General features: G+C 38.5%; 1 long non-coding RNA gene and 1 pseudogene across 1 annotated transcript in view; both read left to right on the top strand.

Moving 5' to 3' along the window:
• Window positions 1–5690, top strand: part of LOC115289877 — a 99304-nt gene extending 93614 nt beyond the window's left edge. Inside the window, exon 3 of the long non-coding RNA XR_003907850.1 lies at window positions 5535–5690. This is a non-coding gene — a long non-coding RNA (uncharacterized LOC115289877). The remainder of the gene's footprint in view (window positions 1–5534) is intronic.
• Window positions 5691–7004: 1314 nt separating this feature from the next.
• LOC115290657 lies at window positions 7005–11629 on the top strand (annotated as a pseudogene).
• Window positions 11630–23488: the final 11859 nt, after the last annotated feature.

Here is a 23488-nt window from a genome sequence, read left to right as displayed (position 1 = left end):
CCTTACTGAAGTAGTTGGGTCTGATGCCCTGAGGAATGACGAAGTAGGGGAGCCATGTGACAGGCTGCACATCCCACCCTCCCACCAAGCTTCATTTACTGTACAGCTTGATCACAACTTGCACGAAGGGAGAATAACTGAGGAGAAAAAGTACTGGAGTTGGACAGATGGAGATGCAAATTCTAGGCCCTCTCAGTATCAACCCCTCTTAGCCTCACTAGTCATCTGTAACAGGAAAACTACAAACAACACCAATTCCATAGGGCTATTTGAATATTAAAAGAATATAAACAACCTATTTAGCATAAAAATAAAAGCTCAAGAAATGTTAGTTCTCTTCCTCTATTCACCTGGGTCACCTTGACCTCTTATTAAATTTTCAGTTTATTTTCAGTTACAGCATTCGTAGATTCTTTAGAGTCCAGTTAATGAGATGCAATTGATAACATTGTGTTCTGTGTTGTTAATTCAAATACTGAGTATAGTTTCCTGGTGCTACTTGGTAATTATCCAGACATTCTACAAAGTCATGGTCTGTGGCATTGTTCAGAGCATGCGATAAACAATCCATCAGCATTTTTGTGTCATTTTGTATGGGTCTTCATAGTTAATTACCACTGCTCTGGATTTTTGTGTTGGTAATCTAAAGATAATCTCATTAGTATTTTGTAGATAAAAGCTTCATCACAATAAATGTCTCCATATAATAAACTGAACAAAACTAGACTTTTTGTGCATACTAGATGCATTATTGAGAGGATTTGGATCAGGCAGGTCACCATAACCTCTGACGTGACCCTACCATAATAGTCCTTTGGACCTATTCCATAATGGGGTAGGAAGGCCAGACCTGTTGAACAAAATACTTGGTCCTCCCTGTGAATGCTCAGTGGGTATCAGGTACAAGTTACATGGCACTTTAATTGAGGACCACTAAAATGACAAACGGAATAAAGACATTGAAATAGGAACTTTCCTCTCTTCTTTTCTCCCTCCCCTCCTTCCATTCCTTCCCTCCTTCTTTCCTACTCTTTCTCTTTTTTCTTTCCATTTTATTTTTTTACAGGCTACTAACAAAAACCCACATTACACATATGTTACACACATGTTACAACAAGATAAACTGTTAGAGATTGCGGAGACGAATACTGCTACGCATGCAATCAAGACATACCTTTAGGTTTTGCCAAGAGTTAGACATCAGGACTGAGGCAAGCCCAAGCACATTAACACAATCTCTAAAATATGCCTGAAATGTGACACAAAAACTTATCTATAGTTATTCTACATTATTCAGCTTGCTTTTCTTTTGTTAAAATTAACTCTTACAATTTTTTTGTTAACCACCAGATGATGTATGATCTAATTTTAATAACATCATTTATTTATCATTCTGTTTATCTAAAATTTCATCTGTACAGAGGCATGGAGAGATATCTAGAATAATATTCACCTAAGGTTAACAATGGTTGTTTTCTGAATGGTAGGAAGTATTATTTTTAAGTTTATTTTTAATTTATTTTGAGAGAGAGATACAGAGCAAGTTGGAAAGGGGCTGAGAGAGAAGAGATAGAACCCCAAGTAGGCTTCATGCTGTCTGTGCAGAGCCCCATTTGGAGTTCCAACTCACAAACTGTGAGATCATGACCCAAGACAAAACCAAGTGTTGGATGTTCAGACTGAGCTACCAGGCACCCCCATAAGTATTTTTTGCTTTATTTGTTGTGCTTTTCTTAATTGATTGAATTTTTTTAATGAGCATGTATCCTTTTAAAAAATATTGAAGTTATTATTCTTTAATAAAATCATCCAAAATAATGATTTTCCATGTATCTAGCTTCTGGTTAAAAGTGACAAATATGAAATGAGAAGTTATGCTGTTAAGCCCTTAAATATTATGAGGAAAAAAAGTGTAAATATTATAATTACCCGGGTAAACCAACAAAATTTAAGATGCAATGTATCAAAAGGGCACCTGGGTGGTTCAGTGGACTGAGTGATTGATTCTTGTCTGTTCAGGTCGTGATCTCCTGGGCATGAAATTTAGTCCTGCATTGGGCTCCAACCTGAGCATGGAGACTGCTTAAGGTTCTCTCTCTCCCTCTTTCTTGCACCCCACCCTTGCTAATACATGCTCTCTTTCTCAAAATAAATAAATAAATAAACTTAAGGGGTGCCTGGGTAGTTCAGTTAGTTACGTGACCAACTTCAGCTCAGGTCATGATTTCACAGTTCACTAGTTCAGGCTTGTGAACACAGCACCTCAGGCTCTGTGCTGACAGCTCAGAGCCTGGAGCCTGCTTTGGATTCTGTGTCTCCTTCTCTCTCTGTTTCTCCACCACTCGTGCTCTTTCTCTCTTTCTCTTAAAAATAAATAAACATTAGAAAAAGTTATCACTAAATAAACTTTTAAAAACATGATGCAATGTATCAAAGCCAGAAATCACTCAAATTAGGCAAACAAAATAAATAACCACTAAGTACAGTGAAATACAAATAAACCTTGAGTCTGCTAAGGCCATTTTCTGCTCAATTGAAAAGTTAAATAAAAAGTTTGCTAATAACATTTTGTTGTCAAAGATTCTGGAAAGAAAACCAGACTACGGGCATTGTGGGGAGAAAGAGAGGGTCCTATGGGACTGAGACCAGTTCTCTAGTCCTTAATGGCATCACAGAAGGTGTCCCTATTAAGTGTTTTGTCTTAGTGGTTTTTTGTTTGTTTGTTGTTTTTTTTAAATTTACTAGTTTGAGAGAGAGTGTGGATTCACGTGCTGGGGAGGGACAGAGAGAGGGGGAGAGAATCCCAGGCGGGCTCAATGCTGTCAGCACAGAGCCTGAAGTAGGCTTTGATCCCACGAACCTCAAGATCATGACCTGAGCCAAAAATCAAGAGTCGAGGTGCTTAACCAACTGAGCCCCTCGATTACCCCTTTGTCTCAGTCTCTGAAGAATCAGCTTATAGCAAAGTAAGAGGGGTTTGCATGATATGAGAAACCTGTTACTGATGATAAGAGTTGACCTTTGGCCAGAAAATGCCAACTTTCTTCCCTGTGAAAAGACAGCATCCAGAAACCTCTGACTTACTAGATTGAGATCTTGAACGTACAGAAATTGGGTTCAAAGAAGAGCATCCATCACCTGCTAGAAAGGTTACTACAAACAGCTGCCAGTCACCAAATGCGGAGGACTGTGGGTTATACATTAATATTACAGCTGCAAACATAGCAAATAACCAGATCTTCCCATAAAGAATATACTTTGCGGCCTAAAAACAAACAGTAGATAATACATGATAAGAGAGAAATCCACTTAGATAGCAAAATCACTAACTTAAGGTATCTATTTACAATTGATTGCGAAGCACAGTCATTTATTAAAGAAAGATTTATTCCTCAATTCCCTGAAAATGATAGAAGTTGTACAGTGAACTCAAGATATATGCAAATAAAATGAAAATACCAATGACTTAAATCCAGGCAGGCCTATCATTCTTTGAAATGATGAGTGAAATTCAGAGTGTTGGTGAGTATGTGGAGAAATTTGAACTTTCATACATTTCTAGTGGAACTATGAATTGGTAAAACCACTAGAGTAATCTGTTTGGTAGTATATTTTAAAGCTAAATATGCACATGCCCTATGATCAGCCATTCTACTGCTAGGTATACATTTAACAAAATGCATAGCTATGTGCCTCAAAAGACATATTTGAGAATGTTTGTAGCAGCACCTTTTTGTAATAGGCTCAAAATATAAATGATCCAAATGCTGATCAATGGTAGAATGGATAAGTTACAGTATTGTATAATGGAATACTGTACAGCAATGAGAAACAAATTACAACTGTATGCAACAATGTGCATGAATCTCATGAACATAATGTGGATCAGCCAGACATGTGTAGGCCACTGGTTAAATTATAAAAACAGGCAAAATGAAACTATGATGTTGAAAGCTAGGAAAGTGGTTACTCTCAGGGTTAAAATTATGAAAAGAGCCTGAGAGAGTTTCTGGAGGCTGGTGATGGTTTATTTCTTGCCCTAGGTGCTGGTTAGATACATGAGTTCAGTTTATGAAAACTCACTGAGCTGCACACTTCTGATGTATGTGCCTTTCTGTTTATCTGTTATACGGAAATAAGTTAAAAAATTAAAACATATAAATGTTTATTCTTTATGGTGTGTTTAAATTTCCCTCACTTATTACTCTGCCTAGAGCAATAACTATGATTATTATTTGGTATTTAGACAACATTTGGTTTTTAACAAAGGTACAGGTTAAAAATATAAATACATATATGCTTGAAAAATAGCCGTTTATATCTAAGAGTGACATGATAAAACAAATACACAAAACTAAATTGCTTTCTCATTTGCCATAAGCATTTTCTACTTCTGGATTGCGCTGCTCTCAAGCAAATCTATATGAATGGGGGAGAAAGTGGTGGTAATCTCAAGAACAATCAACTGTCAATAGTAGCCATCATAGTAATAATAATAATAATAATAATAAATAATAGACCCTGAGTAAAAAAAATACAAAACAAAACAAAACAACAAGGAAACCTCATTTACTAAACATTTTGTTGTGAGATTGTAGACACACCAAGTATTATAAGTGAAATGATGTGGATAATTCAATCATCCCTGTGAGTCAGGTTGAAAAGAGGTTTTTGTGTGAAATATTAAGATTCACAGAGCTTTCAAACTCCAGGGCCAGGCAGGTAATGCAAATGAGTAAAGCAGGCCAGATGAAACACAATGGCACTTGGTGGGGCCTGGAAAAACTACTAAATAAAGCCTAACTGAGAACCAGAGTAGGTTCAGACCAGACACATCAGGAAACAGGTAGAAGTTCAAAGTTTCAGGCCCCACCCTAGATGTACTGAGTCAGAAACTGGGTGGAGCCCAGTAATCTGAGTTTTAACAAGCTTGATTCTGATCCAGGTTCCTGAGTGAGAACCACCAATCTAGATGTAGTCTCTCTCTCTCTCTCTCTCTCTCTCTCTCTCTCTCTCTCTCTCTCTCTCTCTCTCTTTTTAATATGTGGATTTAAAAAAAAATCTTCTGGCCAGAAGATAGGCTACCAATTTATAACTCTTGATGGGAATCAAATGAATTTGTATAACTCTATCAATTCTTTATTTCCCTTCTCAAAGATAAAGACAGATGCTATGTTGAAATTAAGTTTTATTCTCCTCAGGACCAAGACCCATCTAAGCATACCTAGGGTCTGACTGGGATATGCCTTCTGGGATTAATTCCTGGAGGCAATTCGACTTGTCTTAGAATTCCAGAAGAAGACCAAGGTACGGAGGTGGCAGTAAGGGCAACAGATGTGGTTGAACATGTCTGTGTACATCATGGTGTCTGTCATTTAGACTGCTTGTAGCCCAGCCTGGAGGACTCATTCATTCTTTCAACAAATAGCTGTTGAACATCTATGTAATCTGTCCCTGAGCCCTGTGACTCCAGGGGGGCTGTAATATAAGACCTAGGAAAGGCTAAAGGAACCGTTTTTTGCTCATCTTCTTAGGACACGAGAGGGCAGCAGTGTTGGCACCAGGACCCTCAACACCTCTGATGCCCTGGTAGTTGGACCCCTTGTGCATGTCAGCAGCTGCAACAGCAGTGGCAGTACCTTTGGTGGGCAATGAACACATGGCTTGGACCGGCAGCAGCTAGCTGCTTGGATCAGGTAAGGAGAATTGTGAACACAGTTTGACAGCTGAGAGAACTGTGCTTGGAGCACCCAGGCACACACATCCCTGCGCACTTTGACCTAGTGGAGATAGAGGATAACCCCCAGCAGAGATAGGGAAATGAGACTTTGTAGCTATGGTTGTTACTATAAAGCATTGAGTCCTTAAGGGAATCTATGACTTTTTGTTTTTCTGTCTTGGCAACATTTAAAGAACTACATGTTGCTTCTTGTGATAAAGTTAAGGTAATGTGCCTGCAGTGAACACAGTAGACACAAATATCAAATTTCGAACATTTGGTTTCCTTTTTAAAAACAAAAAGCAGGAAGATTATTATAGGCTTTGGGACATGAGGTTTAAAAAAAAATCACAGCACACATTCCTAATTTTTTCCCCTTTCTCAAAACATCCCTATAAAATGAAACAACATTGCTGATGAGCTATTCTTTGGCACCAGTGGCCAGCTTATTGCAAAGGAAAAGGGACTTTGGAAGCAGCCACTCCTTTCCTGGCAGAATTCTGAGAGATTGATGCCCTTTTCTTTCATTTCTGTAATGCCTATAGCCTGTAGATTTTCCATTACTTTCTGAAATTCCAAACTGAGGTTTATTAAAAACATATTTGTTACTCTACACACACACACACACACACACACGCACGCACTCATGCACACATGTTTGGGAGTTTGGAGACCACAAGGTTAGTAAGACCTTGGAATTTCCTGAGTAACCAGAATTTTCCAAGAGTCAAGCAATTGCTATACTGCATTTAACTTGGTGTTTTATGATGCCTAATGAGCAAGGCACGTGGTATTGTCAGTAATCCAACTAGATAGCAATATCTTACAGATTTTTAATTTTCTAGTACAGCCACACTTTTTTTCTTGATTTCTGCTTATTTGAAACCAACTTGTTAAGCCCAAGCAAACGAAAAGAGTCACTTTAGGGGCGCCTGGGTGGCTCAGTCGGTTGGGCCTCCGACTTCGGCTCAGGTCAGATCTCACGCTCTTGGGTTCAAGCCCCGTGTTGGGCTCTGTGCTGACAGCCAGCTCAGAGCCTGGAGCCTGCTTCCGGTTCTGTGCCTCCTTCTCTCTCTGCCCCTCCCCCTCTCATGCTCTGTCTCTCTCTGTATCAAAAATAAATAAAACATTAAAAAATTTTAAAGAAAAGAGTCACTTTATCTTGATACTTCAGTTCTAGTCAACCCAGAGCATCCACAGTAAAACGAGAGGTAAGGGGTGGGGCAGAGATCAGGAGATGTGACCCTTAACCAGCCACGTCTCCCCAGACAAGTCAGTCCCCACAATGGGGCTCAGTTTAACTATTGGTCAAATTATCCTAATGAAGTATCTGAAAGAAAAATTTGCTGTGAAAGGACTCTCAGAAGCTACTGATATTATAGATTTCTTCTATAAAAAGAGTTAGAGTAATTTTCTATGTACCTTTGGGTACAAGTGACTGGTATTGTTACCAGTCAATCAAAGGCTTGTTCCTAGATTAACTTTACAGAATTTAGTTTCCTGGAATACAAATTGCTAACAAAAATATGAAACATTTATTCAATTCTGTTCATGATGCTTCCTTCCTTGATGCTCCTTCTTCCCTTGATGCTCCGCCTACTCTTCCCTTCCCTTTCTTACATGATTTTATATGTGGGTTATCAGATTAATCCCAAGTACAGCTTTTCTCACATTACTTTCCTGCTCAAAAATCTTAATGGGATCTCTGTTCACCACAATATATAACACAAATTCCTCATGGTACCCAAAGTCCTTCCTGTACCATCTAACTCAACCTAGCTTCCCATCCCTGTGGCCCATTACTCCATTTACCACAGACTTTCAAGCTTCCTGCTTTTTCTTTCCATGTCCACAAATGTTCTGGCCCTATGCCTTTCCCCCCCTGGTTCTTGGCTTCCTGTTTCTACCTTTTCATATTCTATCTGTTCTTAACATTTAAGGCCAAGACCCTGCTCCCAGCTTTCCTTGGTGTCTCTCAGCTGCAGGCAGCCCCCCTCTTTCTTTTTTTTGATCTCCTATGGCAACTTATCTGCATCTCTTTCATAACAGTTATCACTTTGTACTCTATATTATAGATATTTATGTTCATATCTTATCTTCCTCACTAGACAATCAGTTTCATGAAGTCAGAGAATATCTGTTCCATATTTATACTCCTCACGGTACCTGGCACATAATGGTTTTTCCACAAAGGTTTGTTCAATGACTAAATAACATCAGATCTACTATGGAAATATGAATTTATTCAAACTCCTTAACCCAGTTAGAACCACTCATGGGGCATTTTTTAAATTATGAATTTATCCACTTATTTGTTATATCTCTCTTCATCTCATAATTTCTCAGCTTGTCAGGTTTCAGTGAGTAAAAATAGAAGGCGCCTGGGTGACTCAGTTGGTTAAGTATCAGACTTCAGCTCAGGTCATGATCTCATGGTTCATGGGTTCGAGCCCCACATCAGGCTCTGTACTAACAGCTAGCTCAGAACCTGGAGCCTGGCTTTGGATTCTGTGTCTCCCTCTCTCTCTGACCCTGCCCTGCTCACATTGTTTCTCTCTTTCTCAAAAATAAATAAAAATATTTAGAAACATTTTAAAAATAGGAAAAAAAGAAAAATGAGAAAGGTACAATAACAACCTACAGATGTAGCAAGTAAATGTACAGAGACAGAGAGAGACAGAGCACGAGTGAGGGAGGGGTAGAGAGAGAGGGAGACACAGAATCTGAAGCAGGCTCCAGGCTCTGAGCTGTCAGCACCGAACCTGATGCTGGGCTTGAACCCATGAACCACAAGATCGTGACCTGAGCCGAAGTTGGACGCTTAACTGACTGAGGCACCCAGGTGCCCCTATACAAACAAGTTTTAATTCAGTGAGGTGAAGAATGGATTTAAAGCACTGCTACATGTGGGCCATTGAGAAAAGTCATGACCTTGGTTTTGGGGGAGAAAGGAGCCAAGAGTAGCCACTCAATGGAAGATCCCATGTGGGAGCAGCCAGATGGCCAGTCACAAGGCAACACTCATAATACATATATACACACATATATGTTAAAGTGGCTATGTATTTATATAAATATACATATCTATAAAACATATAGTGTAATATTACATATTAAGTAATTATATATATAAATGACTTTCTTCATTTCTGTACTTTGTATTATGTTTGCCAATTTTTAGACAGTTTTGTGTCTTGAAATTAATCTTCAGAACTCCACAGCATATACTTGAAATATATCTATGTGAATGTAAAAATAATTACCAAATATCAACAAACTTGAAAAAGTAATAATAATTGGAAATGCCCATCCATTGATGAATAGGTAAAATGTGACATACCTATGCAATGGAATACTATTCAGTCATAAACAGGTCTGGTAAATGCTATGACATGAATGAACCTTGAAAACATTATGTTTGGTGAAAGAAGCCAGACACCAAAACCACATAGTGTATGATTCCATTTATATGAGATTTCCAGAACCAGAAAATCCATGGAGACAGAAGGTAGCTTATTGGCTGCGAGCCCCTGGAGGAAGAGGAAATGAGAGTGACTGCTGATGGTCATGGGGTTTATTTTTTGAGGTGATGAAAATGTTTGGAAGTAGGGGGGTGATGGTTGCCTAACTTTGTGAACATACTAAAAACCACTAAATTGTACACTTTTAAAAGGGGTGAATATTATGGTATGTGAATTGTATCTCAAAGTTAAAAAGTACTAGCTAAAGATTGCTCAACAAGGAGGTTTTCCAGAGGTTTTGTCTAGCTAGCACTGAAGAGTGATGAGTGGAAACATGCTAGTCACTGAGAAGCACAGTCCTCAGCACATTTGCTCTCAGTGGTCACTGGGTTTTATGGTAGCTGAGCAAGAGATCTGCTAAGTGCTTCATTCCTACTCCTCTGGGCTAAAAATGAAAGCCCACAGCTCTTCCATTACAGTGAAATAATTTTATTTGTATATTGCCTTGTAATTTTTCAAGCACATTTACCTTCATTAGCTCATTTAATCCTCATGTTTTATTTCTAAATGTACTTATCTTTTACACCTATTTAAAATTGTTCATCCATCATGAGAGCAAAAACATTCCATTTCTTATAAGTGCTGTGGTTTCTCTTGGATTTCTCTGACACTCTGTGTTTTACTCTCCTCTTTCAAATATATTTCACCCATATAGGTCCAGTTCTTCTGACTTTTTACATATCCATAGTTCTTTATGTTTCTGTTCTGTTTTCTGAGTATTTTCAAGATGGCGATTTGTTATTCATCTCTCTCCTGTTTCTGAATAAGAACCATATGGTTTTTCCTTATACCTATAATTTACTTCTTCCTTTACCCTAAACTTGGCTAAGTAACTCAAAAAATATTTAGTTATAGCCTGTGCAGTGGTAGTTGCTGCCCCATCCTGAACATATTTATTGTAGAACCATTGTTTGTTAAAACATTTTGTAAGGTATTTCTGTTTTATATTATATTTAATATAAACTGTATTTATTATGTTTATTCTTTTATTTCCTTTAGGCTTTGAGAGATTATTTTAATACCCAGATTTTATTATTTATCCTTTTATAAATGTCCATCGCTTTTAAAAGTTCTTTGATAATTTCCTATCATATTTTTAGATCCTCAGACCTTACATTCCACTGATGATCCTTCCTTATATCTTCTGGAAAGATATTTCACTTCTATATTTACAAATCACCTTTCTTTAGCAGGATTTGCTTTTTCCTCTCAGATGGGTGTCATTTGAAGCTTGATCTCCAATTGTTGCATTTTTTCCCCTATCACAGTGTGTACTCATTCTATACTTTATATTTTCAGTGTTAGTGCATTCCTCTTTATGCCCCATTTTTATTTTGTGGGTATCCATACCTTTTTTATCTCGCTCATTTTTATATATTTTAAATGTTCTTATCCCTCCCAAATGTACCATTATAGCAGTAAATTGCATAACAATAACTTCTTTGTATATCTTCTCAAGTTTCTTAGAATTGGCCTGCACGTTCTTGTGACAGGATCTATATACCACAAAAACAAAAACAGGAAGCCTTAATTAGCTCCCTTCTTTCCTCATTTTTTTTCCTGGAGCATGGGGATTAGGTTCACAGGCCCATATCACAGCCCCCACCTAGTTCTGCAGTTTACCTGGCACTTTAATTCTCTTGACAGTCTTACAGAAAAAAATCACCACTGGTCTATGCACAAGTCTCTGCTTTAAGCCAAGCAAGTAGTCATCCTATGGCCTTCCTCTGATATCTTAACCCTTCTCTCTCTAGTTCCTTTTCTTTCATTTACCTAAACCATGAGATTATATGTCTGAATTCTTCATTAGACTGCAAGCTTGTCAGAAGACAACACTAGATTGTATTCATCTTTGCTACCTTCCGCATCTGGACGCAGCAGCACAAACAGCACAGCCAGAAAGGAGGTGGCAGCCAGGCTTTCTCTGGGACTGTGAACTAAACCAGTAGAAGTGGACTTGGAAGAGGGGACTCAGGACTGTGAATTGTTGCTTAGTATGATTTGCTTGTTGGAGAAAGCCAAAGAGGAGATGAACCTCACGGGGATTCTGCCCCAGCAACCCCAGAGGACCAGAAGATGAAGCCCATCACCATTGCCCTACTTCAGGCCTCTATCCTAGCCATGGTTATCATAATGGGATCTGAGCTTTCTCCCGCTTCTCACCTGGAGTTTTTCAGCTCCAGGCTGGCTCTGGATCTGTGTTGCCAAATGGCCAGGAATGTTACAACATTTCAGGTCTATCCCAGAAAGAGGAGGAGGAGAAGAAGGAGGAAGAAGATGATGTCAATGTAGATATGTTTCCGGAGGAGGAGGCCCCTGTCAAACCAATGAAGAGGCTGGTACCCAGAAACAGATAAGCATTGCTAAGGGCAAAAAAGTGGAAAAAACAAAGAAGGAGTAAGAACTAGTCTTTTTTTTTTAAGTTCATATTTATTTATTTGGAGAGAGTGAAAGACTGCACAAGTGGGGAAGAGACAGAGATAGAGAGATAATCCCGAGCAGGCTCCCCTCACCACCAGTGCAGATTCCAATGCGGGGCTCAAACTTATGAACTGGGAGATCATGACCTGAGCTGAAGTCAGAAGCTTAACCAACTGAGCCATCCAGATGCCTAGGACCCAGTCTTTCTTTTTTTAAATTTTTTTTAATATTTTATTTTTTGATACAGAGAGAGACAGAGCATGAGAGGGGGAGGGGCAGAGAGAGAGAAGGAGACACAGACATGGAAGCAGGCTCCAGGCTCTGAGCTAGCTGTCAGCACAGAGCCTGGCGCAGGGCTCGAACTCACGAACGTGAGATCTGACCTGAGCCAAAGTCGGAGGCTTAACCCACTGAGCCACCCAGGCGCCCCGCTAGGGCCCAGTCTTAAAAGAGCCTTGTGAGAAAGGCTAATCCCACACTCAGACCTAAAAAGCCAGGATCCAAGAAATAAGGAACCAGGAAGGCCTGGCCACAGTGACAAAGAGGATCTGTGAATAGACCTTCCTCGGGGTGTGCTGTGGATCTAGGATGTCCCCATACCTGGGCTGCTCTTCATCCAGCTCTGAATGTGATGGAGGTATTGAAGGGACAATACAAGGGCTCCTCACCCGCAACTATCTGATTTTAGCAGGACCCAGAGAGAAGAGCCCTGGCGTCAGGGCCACAGTAAAGTTTGCTTCGCCAGGAAATTTTTTTTTAATGTCTTAGAAAAATATTTGTTAAATATTTTGTTTCTCTTAATTTCATTAAGTAGCTTCTGTCCATTTCACTGGAACATTTGTTTGACTTTCTCTCTTTTGCTAGTTTTTCTCACAGTATTTTAGCAAAACTGCAATTACTGTGTATCTAAGACTGCCTTTTAGGGGGAGGAAAATGCCTTGGTTCCCGTCAAAGGTAATGATTGCTTAATATAGTGAATGTACTAAATGCAATGGATTGTACATTTTTTAAGGCAATAGTTTATGTTATGTGAATTTTACTTCAATAAAAAAAATAACAACTGCATTATTTGAGTCAGTGACGCAATGAACCTTCCAGTTCGTAAAGTCCCCTCCTCTTTTAAAAGCTGCTAATACTTTTCTTTCATCAACTTGGCTATTTCACCTTTCTCCCACATGCCATTGAAAACAACAATATAAGCTTGGCCAAGGCAACTGTTTGGTTTTGTGGAACATAGCAGTGAAACCATCAACAGTTGGTTAAAATTTATTTTAACTAGTCATTCTGGTTTTGCTCTTTGAATGATACTCTCTTATTACTGCCCATTCTTTCCCTTCCCTTTTCTCAGTGCCTTTTCTTGCTCTTAAACCAGTGCCATTGAGAATTTTGCCTTACCACCATGGCCACCTGTCTCCTGGAGACTTTAGGTAAAGAACACAGAACATCTAGAGAACTTCACTCATTGTGGCATTACTTGTTCCTGATAGAGATTGACCATTCCTACTCCTTTTTATTTTGTTTGTCCCAAACAGAAGAGAGAAAACTTTCTTCCTCATGGGTTTTTGGAGTCTGACAGCCTCAGTTCAGATCCTGGTTCAGCCACATACTAGCTGTAAGATCTTGGGTCAGTTATTTAGACAAGTCAGTTTCCTCCTGTAAAAACTGGGGATAACAATAGTATCTACCTCCTAAGTCCTTGGGAAGATTGAATGAGATAATGCATACCAATGTCCCTCTGGGGGCATACCATGCATGTGTATGTCTTTCTGTGGATATACATTCTTTTTCTACTTCTCCCCTAGCATCAGTAATCACTGCACCTTCTTGACTACAAATACTGAGCTACAATTGTTTCTTATGCTCCCTGCCTGGGGGATTGGCTCTTTCTCCCATCCTCTCTGGACACAAACAAATGATAGTCAAGGAAGCACCCTGGCAGAAAAGTCAGCATGAACTATACTTGATGAGTTTCAATATTAAAAGAAAGTAACACAAGAGTGGATATCAGGCCCAGGAAGAAAAGAAAAAGCATCTCTCTGTGACAAAATTTATACTTCCTCTTTGTAATCTTTATTTTTTGATAGCATTTTTTTCCATTACACAAATGCTATAGGGAACCTAAATATTGTGCAGAAATTTGTTATAAAGGTTGTAGCCCTTTAATTAAGGGTAAGGGCAAGAGGGAAAGCCTTCAACAGAAGATAAAAGTTACTACACATGTTTAAGAAAAAAGAAATTTGAGTTGTGCAACATTTCTGATTTGTTTTTAGCATAAAAATGAAAAACCTTGCTGTATTATCAGGAGGCATCAAGGTTCAGGGAAAGTGGTCTGGGGATGCCACTAACTGAGTAACCTTGGACAGGCCACTTCTCTTAGTTGGGTCAATTGATTCACCTGGAAAATACAAGCACTGAATCTACTCTCCACTTTTTTCTTTTTTAATTCAAGAACTGCTTTTCACAGAACAACTCCACTTCCCAGGAATTTAAAAACTATCATTTTGTATAGTATATTATGAAGTGGTTTTATGTTAAAAATTTTTAGATACTATTTTAATAAAAATATATTAAGATAATTTAAATAAAGCTGCCAATATGTAACCTCTATTTCCCTTTGTGACAGTGTTGGGTTGGAAAATACTGAGTCATATGATCTCCATGTCAACATTTTATTTAGATGTTTGTTTGTTTGTATATTTTGTAGGGAATATCATGAGTTTGGATAATATGGAGTGGCTTTTTTTAAAGATAAAATTAAGTCTTTTTCAAAAGCCATGCTTTGTATTCTTATAGAATATAGACTACGGATTTTTTTGGTATAAATATATAATTCTTGGTCCTGCTTCTAAATAGGAATTGGATGAATAGATGGAAAGTTTATTGTGTCTTTGAAGTATTTTTCATTTGTGTTTATGAGACTATATATTGAAAATTTCCTTGATGCTTGCTGAAGTGATGCCCTTAGAAATCAGAGATAGACCATTCTGAGTGGCACATGAGTGGGTCATTGAGTAGAAGAATGCCAGGGCTGACCTCAGAAAGCCTATGCTCAAGTCTTGACACCCTACTCACTGGTGGAGTAACCGGTAAATCATGTGACCCTGAGCTGCAGTTTCTTCATCTGCAAAATGAGGGTGATTATATATCTAATTCCTAGGGTTGTTGTAAGACTTAAATAAAATAAAGTATAATGCGTTACTTTGAAAAAGTGTCACATGAGTGATATCACAGAGCATGTGACAGGACCCGAAGTAGAGTGAGAGGTGTGAGGTGCTCAGGGCTCAACATCGAAGGAGGCACCCATTCTCAGGGATGACCCTACACTTGCCCCTTCCTGAGAAGGTTGAGCCCCGGCCCTCAGTCTGCCCTAGTCCAGCCACTGGTGTTAGGCCAACCATAGTTCCTGTGAATAGGAGCCATGTGGCTCCACATGTGGGTCTGGTTTCTGAAAGACTATTTTGCTGCTGTTTACATACACTTAAGGTAGATTAAGAGCAGCCTTTCCTTCTCCCCAAAAGCCATAAGGCTACTGCCTAGGTAAAACAACTCTGTAACTTCCTTTCTTCTTCCTTTTTTCTATTCCCTTATTATGCTACATATATATCTGTGCATAGTTAGATGTTACAAGATACATTCATTTTATCTTCAAATATTCTTCTAGAATTCTTCTGTTTCACTACAATCAATTGCTAAATAGTACTATGTCTACTTTGTTTTCTGAAATTTATATTCCTGAGGGGGAGAGTCTTTTAACTTCTTTAAATTGCTTGGTTTCAAGGTAGAAGCAATTTGCTTGTCAAGTATAAAGATGTTATAAGATTATCATAAAAAATTCCAGAGGGGAATGGGTAGGAAAACAGTTCTTCTAGGCTCAGAGCCAGGGTCCTAGACACACAAATGAATTGCTCTCCGCACAGATTTTTCAAGAGTAGTTCACATGTCCAAGTTTGTCTGGCTGAAGTGAACTTTTCAGGGTAACTGGTTAGTAACAAACCTCTCATTGAGTTCTTTAAACAAGAGAGGCTAGTGTGCCTGGTTAGTTTGAGGGCTTTCTCAAATTGCTCTCAGGTAGAATTTTAAAGCTTACTGCCCATTTTTCCACTGGTGTTCCTCAAGCTACTCTTAAATTTTGCCCCATAATGTCCTATATTTGCCTTTTAAATCTTTGCAGATACCGAAATATCATTAATGTCGTTTTGAAACTAAATGTGTTACAGAAGAATTATTATTTTTAAATATATGAAAATATAGTCAGGATCAATGATGAGTAAGATCTGTAGGGGCAGGAGAACTGGCAAATCGATTCCCCAGTAAATGTGTTCCACAGTAAAAGTGTTGATACGGTTCTTTCAAAGAGTGCATTTTTGCCCTTTAGTAATTAAGAAGGAGAAGAAGAAAAAAGGCTTAATATCATTTTTAAGTCTATTAGTTTAATGGAAAGTTAGAACGTCATTGAAATATGGCACTTGTAGCCCATTATTTTTCCTTTTGTGAAACATAAATATATTAATGGTGAAGAATTTCAGTTTAGCAATGAACAATGACATCAAACCAAATGCATTATTCAGGTGTTTTTCCTTTGTTACTGGGCAGTCTGTACTTTGGGGGTTCTTATTTATCCCTCACAGAACTTTCCCAAATTGGGCAGATGTGCTAGATGTGTGGGTTGTCAGTTAAGGATAAAAGGATTTCAGATTGAAATCCAGGTAGGAAATCTACTGAAATGCCACACAATTTTACCAAATGTTTAAAACAGACACTGTCCTGGATATTGAGATTATGGGAGGGGTTTTCCCCCTTTTTTATGTTTTTGAACTTTGCCAAATTTTCTCAGCACAATACTTTTATAATAACAGTAATGAAAGAGTAGGGGGAAAATAGGAATGTTTTCTCTAAGGATTTTCAATCCATGTTTCCTCAGCTTTGGTGGAAATGTGAGAGATCTCAGTGGTGAATCAGACCAGCATGGGTGGGGCCAGAGGGCAATAACTGGCCCACAGTGTGTCTCACCAGCAGATCAAACTGGGGCAGGTGGAGGGTATGGTAAACTTGGATACTGTCCAGACCAGCATTAATATGCATTCACTCCTCCATAATTTAACATCTATTTAAAGAATGCCAACTACATGGAAAGCATTGTGTTAGAGGCTGGGCAACCAATGATGAACTACAGCATGGAGCTTCTGTTCTAGAATTCTTCAATTAGTGTTATGATAAGGGCTGCAAAGATGTAACAAGAGTCTTAGAGATTTATGCTAGCAGAACACTACTAGGACCTTGGGAGAGAGGAAAGTGGCTGTGAGGAAGTGATACATAGTTTACAGTTCTGAAGGGTAAACAGGAATCAGCCAAGTGTGAAGGGTGGGGAAAAGGAAACATTCTATGGAGTGGTTTGTAGAGAGGCCCAGGAACATGAAAAAGCTTATCAACATCAAGAAACCTGAGGAGCCATTGTAGCTGGAGCCAAAGGAGTAAGGAGTTACTAGATGTCAGTAGTAACTGTTTTATTTTGTTTTAAAAGAACAGCCTGGTGGCCCTGTGGAGTCTGGACTAGAAAGGGCAAGAGGCGAGGCTATTACAGTCGTCCTGGTGAGAAATAATGGTGGCCTGGGTGATGGTTGTGGTATCAGGTTTGAGGCATAATAGAAATAGACAAATTCCAGAGAGATAATACAGGATGCAGAATTGACAAGAATTGCTGCTTATCGGTTATAGTAAACAGAAGGTTGTCAAGAATGACTCCCAGATTACTAATTTTAAAAACTAGATAGATGGTGATGTTACTTACTGAATTAGAGGAGACAGAGAGAAAGTTTAGTAGGGAAGAGCACGAGTTTTGTTTCGGCCACTGTGAATTTTAGTGTACCTCTGAGACATTCCAGTGGGGATAGTGAGATGTCAAGATCTGGAAATTACAGGAGGGGTTTCTGCAGAACACAGTAGCAGGAGCTTCAGGAAACATTCGTTGTCAGACTGGTGAAGTCTCCTTAATTCCAGAGAAGTCCAGCCAGTTAGGTGCTATGTGCAACTACTGGGAAGTCCTTAGCCCCTCAGAGAGATGCGGGGAGGAGCACATTTACAAAGTGCCACATATGTTGCCTTATGTACTTCTCTAAGGAGGGTATATTTTCATAGTTTATGAATGAGGAAACCTAAGCTAACAGGAGTTAAATTGTCTGCCCACGTCTATTCAGCTAATAAGAGGTGAAGTGCAGCATACCAGTCTAGGTTTTAACCAGAAACAGCTGGCAAACTTGAAGGAAGACAATTCAAGGAGAGACTGTCTTTTTCACAAAGCACAGTGAAATGAGGATACAGAGTGGGGGACTATAATGAATAGTACAGTAAATTGGGCCTAGTATTTGATTAAAGTATCAAGAGAGAGAATAGCTCCCAGAGAGCAGCAAGGAGATAATAGTATGTATAAGAAGCTGCTTTGAAGAGGGTGGAGAGTGTGATCAAGAGGGAGCAAATAGAATAGCAAGCATGTTGAGATTTCCATCTGGGTCTTTTCTGAATCCAAAACCCATGCTGTTAACTTTTGGAGCTCCCAAGTTTTGATTAGGAAGGATTGATTAGGGTAAGGCCTTAATGTGGTAGAGGACACATGGAAACCTGAGCAGAAGGCCAGCCAGGCTTGCAAGTACTGGACACCAAGTGAGAGAGGAAAGCTGAAGTTTGCTGAGGATTCTGACCTGGGCCCATCAGATACCTGTGAGCTGACCACCTCTGCTTAGTGCAGGATGCCTCCCCTCTGAAGGAGGCGGATAATGAACATTCATTACCATTTTATAGTTTGCAAACAAATCAAGGAGTTGAGTGGCAACTCAGTGTATGCACTCATGCCAATTCTCCTTGATTCATGTATTTGAAACAGGATATGAATTATAAAAACAGGGATCATCAGTTCTTCTATATAAAGAATTCTGTTAAAGAACTGTTTGTTTCAGGGGTGCCTGGGTGGCTCAGTCAACTAGGCATCGGACGCCTAGTTTTGGCTCAAGTTTTATGAGTTAGAGCCCCAAGTTGGGCTCTGCGTTGATAGTGTGGAGCCTGCTTTGGATTCTCTCTCTCCCTCTCTCCCTGCCCCTCCCCAACTCATGATTCGTGTTCTCTCTGTCTCTCTCAAAATAAATAAACTTAAAAAAAAAAAGAATTGTTCAGATCAGAGGCATCTGGGTGGCTCAGTCAGTTAAGCGTGGGACCCTTGGTCTTGGCCCAGGTCATGATCTCTCGGTTGGTGAGATCCAGCCCCGACCTCAGTCACCATGATGACAAGGCAGAGCCTGCTTAGGATTCTTTCTCTCCCTCTCTCTCTGCCCCTATCCTACACATGCTTCTCTTTCAAAATAAATGAATAAAATTTAAAAAACACAACTGTTTCTTTCAGGGCTTTCTGTTCAGTTGTCCTTATTATCACTTGAAATGTCAAATGAGATATTACTTTGCTATTGACATATCAGGCTCTATGTTAATGACTATCTGTCAGGTATGGTAGCATACTCAGTTAACTATTTCAGACTAGGGGGATTTAGGCTTAAAAATGTATACAATAATTTAGATGTCCCATTCTTTTTTTATATATAAAATTTTTAGTGTTTACTTATTATTGAGAGACAGACAGAGCATGAACAGGGAAGAGGCAGAGAGAGTAGGAAATCCAGAATCTGAAGCAGACTCCAGAGTCCAGAATCTGACAGCTTAGAGCCCAATGCAGGGCTTGAACTCACAAACTGCGAGATCATGACCTGAGCCGAAGTCAAATGCTTAACCCACTGAGCCACCCAGGCACCCCATATATGTCCCATACTTGACATTCATTTTAGTCAGTTGTTTTAATATTTAGTTTCTTGTTCTAATCATTTTATTTGTCCACTGTATTGTTTCTGTTTAACTGCTGTATAAATTACTACCATCCCTAACAGAAATTCTCAAAGAACAGTACAACATGCACATTTAGAGGTCACAGGAATGTTGTTTATGTTCAAGAGCTCAGCTTTTATTTTTTCAGAAGTCACCTCAACTTAGGGGTCAGTGGAAAGAGACACATTGGAATTATTATATTGTTTTCTATGTAGGAAACACTAAATGAGAAAGCTAAGTGGAAATTTGGCATACCATAGTGTAAACCATGGTAGCTATTTCATTTGGGTTAAAATCCTACATCCTACAAAATTAGCTAGGGAATCTGCCTTGAGAATGGACTAAAAAGAAATTTAGGATAACATAATTCATTTAGCATTTCTAATTAGGGTTTTTAAAGTAATGACACAAATATTATAGAAGATTCAGAATACCAAAAAAAGAAAAAAGAAAAAAAGGAAATTACCTTCCCATCCCATAGGCAACCACTATTAGTAGTTTCTTAGGTATCTAAGTATATTCTGTGCATATATAAGTAGAGGCAGATGATTTTATGCAAATATCAATAGGATAGAGATAATGCTTTACACTTTGTTCTTTTCACTTGGATATACATCTTGCAGATCATTTTGTATCAACACATATAAATCTTTAAAGGCTGATTTCTCATTGAGTTTCATTGTGTTCTATGTAATATCAATTATTTAGCATTTGATCCTCTTGTGATATAGTATGGTAACTTTATAAATACTGCATTGCAAAGATGCTGAGAAAGAATGTATACTTGCTACTTGTTGGGAGCAGATGCTCTCTGTCTCTCTTTACACACACACATACCGCATCTGTCCAATGAAGCTTTTTAATTGTATTGTACAAATGTATATCTGACTAATTCTTGGTCAGATCACTTTGTCTGTCAGTTCCTGATAGGGTTATGTGAAATTTTCTCACTATGATTATTGTGCAAAATTATTCTTATTGCCTTATTGTCTATGGATGCTCATATAAAATGAACTGCTGGTGGTAAATGATAAATTAAGAAGAAAATCCATTCTTAGCCTTCTGCCCCACTCTCTTTCCCTCTAATTTCTAATTAGGTTTGACATACTTCCTTGTACCCCCTCAAGGGTGAGAACTCATTTTGGGCGACCCCTCCAGCATAGCTCTTGCTCTCATTGAACTCTAGTAATATGGTTCCCTCATCTCCTTGGGGAGTCATGGCTTCCCACTGTGGCCGGTTATTTGGTCCTCACCATTCCTTCTTGCTCTTTCAACCCTGTGTACATCTCTACAAATAATCCATTCATTCAGTTATCTTCTGTGATACTGTTCTGAACGTGACATTTTTTACCTGTCAAGACTCTGAATTTTCCTTCCTTCTTTTAGTTCAGTTTTTATTGTATCAATTTCAAATCTGTATTGTTAAATACACATAAGCTTGTGATTGATGTATCTCTTTGGTAGATTATTTACTTTACATATTAATGGGTTTTGTTTAAATATTTTGTCTGGTAGTAACTGATAAATGAGCCTTCCTTTAGGTTATATTTACCTGGGATAGTTCTTTCTTTTTACCTTGTTTTTCAGTCTTTCTGTTTTGTTTTTAAGCATATGTCTTTAACAAAATTTATAATTTGACTTTTAACCATAATGATAAAAATAGCATGTGAATTTTATCCGTTCAACTTATTATGATTACTAATACATTTGAACCTATTTCTGCCATCTTATTTGGGTTTTCTGTTTGCTCCCTCTTCTAGTTTGGACATAGATTATGTTTTTACTCTTTAATATATAATATGCTTAACTATGATTTTTCCCTGAAGTGTAAAATTGTTTAATATTTCTATCCTCTTCTCTGACAAGAAATAGATCTTAGCACATTTTAACTCCTTGTTGAACACCTCATCCCATCTTCCTTATCATTATAGAGAACTTAAATTGCTTGGTGTAAAAATAGATTTCTTCTTTGTAGTCAATAATTAAAATGCATTTGCCAGCATGTTTTATCAGTTCTTTCATGGCAGCTCAGTGATCTGGTCCTGCAGTGATGCAGAGATACCATAGATCTAAATCCTGAAAAAGTTGGTGATTGGCCAGGTCATTGCTGTGAGATGGTATCTGTTTCCTATTGCCTTCCTAGATAAACTGAGACCCCAGACAGTGGCCAGGACAGTAACTTCACAGGTGCGAGATTCTCACTTCTGCTCTCATTTCTTGCCCTGGTCTTGGCCCTGAATCCTAAACAGTTCTGCCCACTTTGGGCCTGAACGATATCGCTGTGTTTCTAATCCATTTCTGGAACAGTGTTTACCATATTTTGAAGTACCACTGCATGTTCAAAGTGTTCTCCACTTATATTTTAACTATTATTGCCATATATTGTCCAAGTATGTCTCAACTTGTAAATTTACGATGCTGTCTTGATTGGAAATTGAATCCCAAAGTTCGTATTGAGGATATACAATGGACTTCTTTGCCCAAAGGCACGAAAATATGTCTCTCTTTTCAAGAAGCTTATCATTTACTCAGTGATATAAAACTAACATACATACATGAAACAATTTTAAAATACAAGACAGAATAATATTCAAGTGTTAAGAGTTTCTCTAGGTGTAAAGAGAAACTCCACAAAGCTGGTGTGGCTGGAATGGCTGTTTTGTTGCTCTAAATTTATTTGGGAGGAAAGGAGAGTGGGAAGATGATGATTATATGTTTGTTAAACAATACCCAGGCTGGTGTGTTCATCCTCACAAATGAAAGAACATTTATTAAGTAGTATAGCTTATAGCTATAGCTTGTCCTCTTCTGGGAGCTCAAGAGAATATCTAAAATGCACCTTTAAAAAACACAATTCACTGACTTTGAACTTTCTCTAATACATATGATTCATTGCTAGACTCTTCTCACCTTTTGGGAATGTTGTGCATAGCCATCACTGACACTGTTCATATACCTACTTAGAAAACCAAAAAAACAAGATATCTTCAGTTAGGAACAATTGATTCCAACTGATATTTTCTCTTTTTCAGATATTTAGCATTCAGGTCTAATGAGGGCAAAGCAAAACCAATCATATTTGTTTCCATCAAATTATGGAACAGGCTCTTTGGAAAAGTTTCATATATTCTTCTTGTCCTTGGGGTGGCAGTGAAATCCCTACACCTGGCCTCTTCCCTGGCCTAATCTGCATCCTCTCGTTGGTTGGCTCTTGTAAAGTGAAATTCCTGTAAATTGGGGAGCAATGGAATGTGATCTGAATGAACTGGTCTGATTTGAGAGACTGTAAGTTCAGATGTGGGGATGGGATTGCTCCTGGGTCATGCTGCGTCTAGACTTTAACCAGCTAGCAGTAATCATACTTTCCCCTGAACTCACAATTGATCTCTACTCCTCTGGTGGCATTTTAAAAAGATGAATACCTTAAATTATAACTTTTGTCCCCTCTAGCCTATACATTTCTTGAGGGAAGAAGCGATACCCAATTTATTTTTGAATCCCTCAAAACTTTAGCAGAATACTAAAGTGACACAAAGAAGCCATTAATATGTGGCTGTGTGAGAGCCAGATAAGCAGGTATATGTGAACTGACCCTGCCAGACCTATAACATCTTTCTTCTTTCAGCCTAGACTCTGTATCCATGTCACATAGTTTCTGCTTCTCATTTTAATAGCAATAATATTATTAGAAGTGGCACAGAGAGGTTAACTAACCCACCCAAAGACACACAGCTAATAAGACACAGATCTAGGGTTTGAACCCTGACAATTTGACCTAGATTTCATGCTCTTAACCATTTTGGGTATAGTATCAAACACATGGAGAACTCAGTAAACACCCATTTCTTGCTGTTAGTCTTTAGCCCCATTCTTTTGTGAGAGAAATTCCAACACCTGATCCATTGCTAAATAGAAGTGACTTATCACTTTCCTGGGTAAGGTTTTATCTGGACTTTTTTTTTTT

Source organism: Suricata suricatta, chromosome 4 (genome assembly GCF_006229205.1).
Source record: "Suricata suricatta isolate VVHF042 chromosome 4, meerkat_22Aug2017_6uvM2_HiC, whole genome shotgun sequence".
NCBI lineage: Eukaryota > Metazoa > Chordata > Mammalia > Carnivora > Herpestidae > Suricata > Suricata suricatta.
This window is presented reverse-complemented; position numbering and strand designations above follow the sequence as displayed.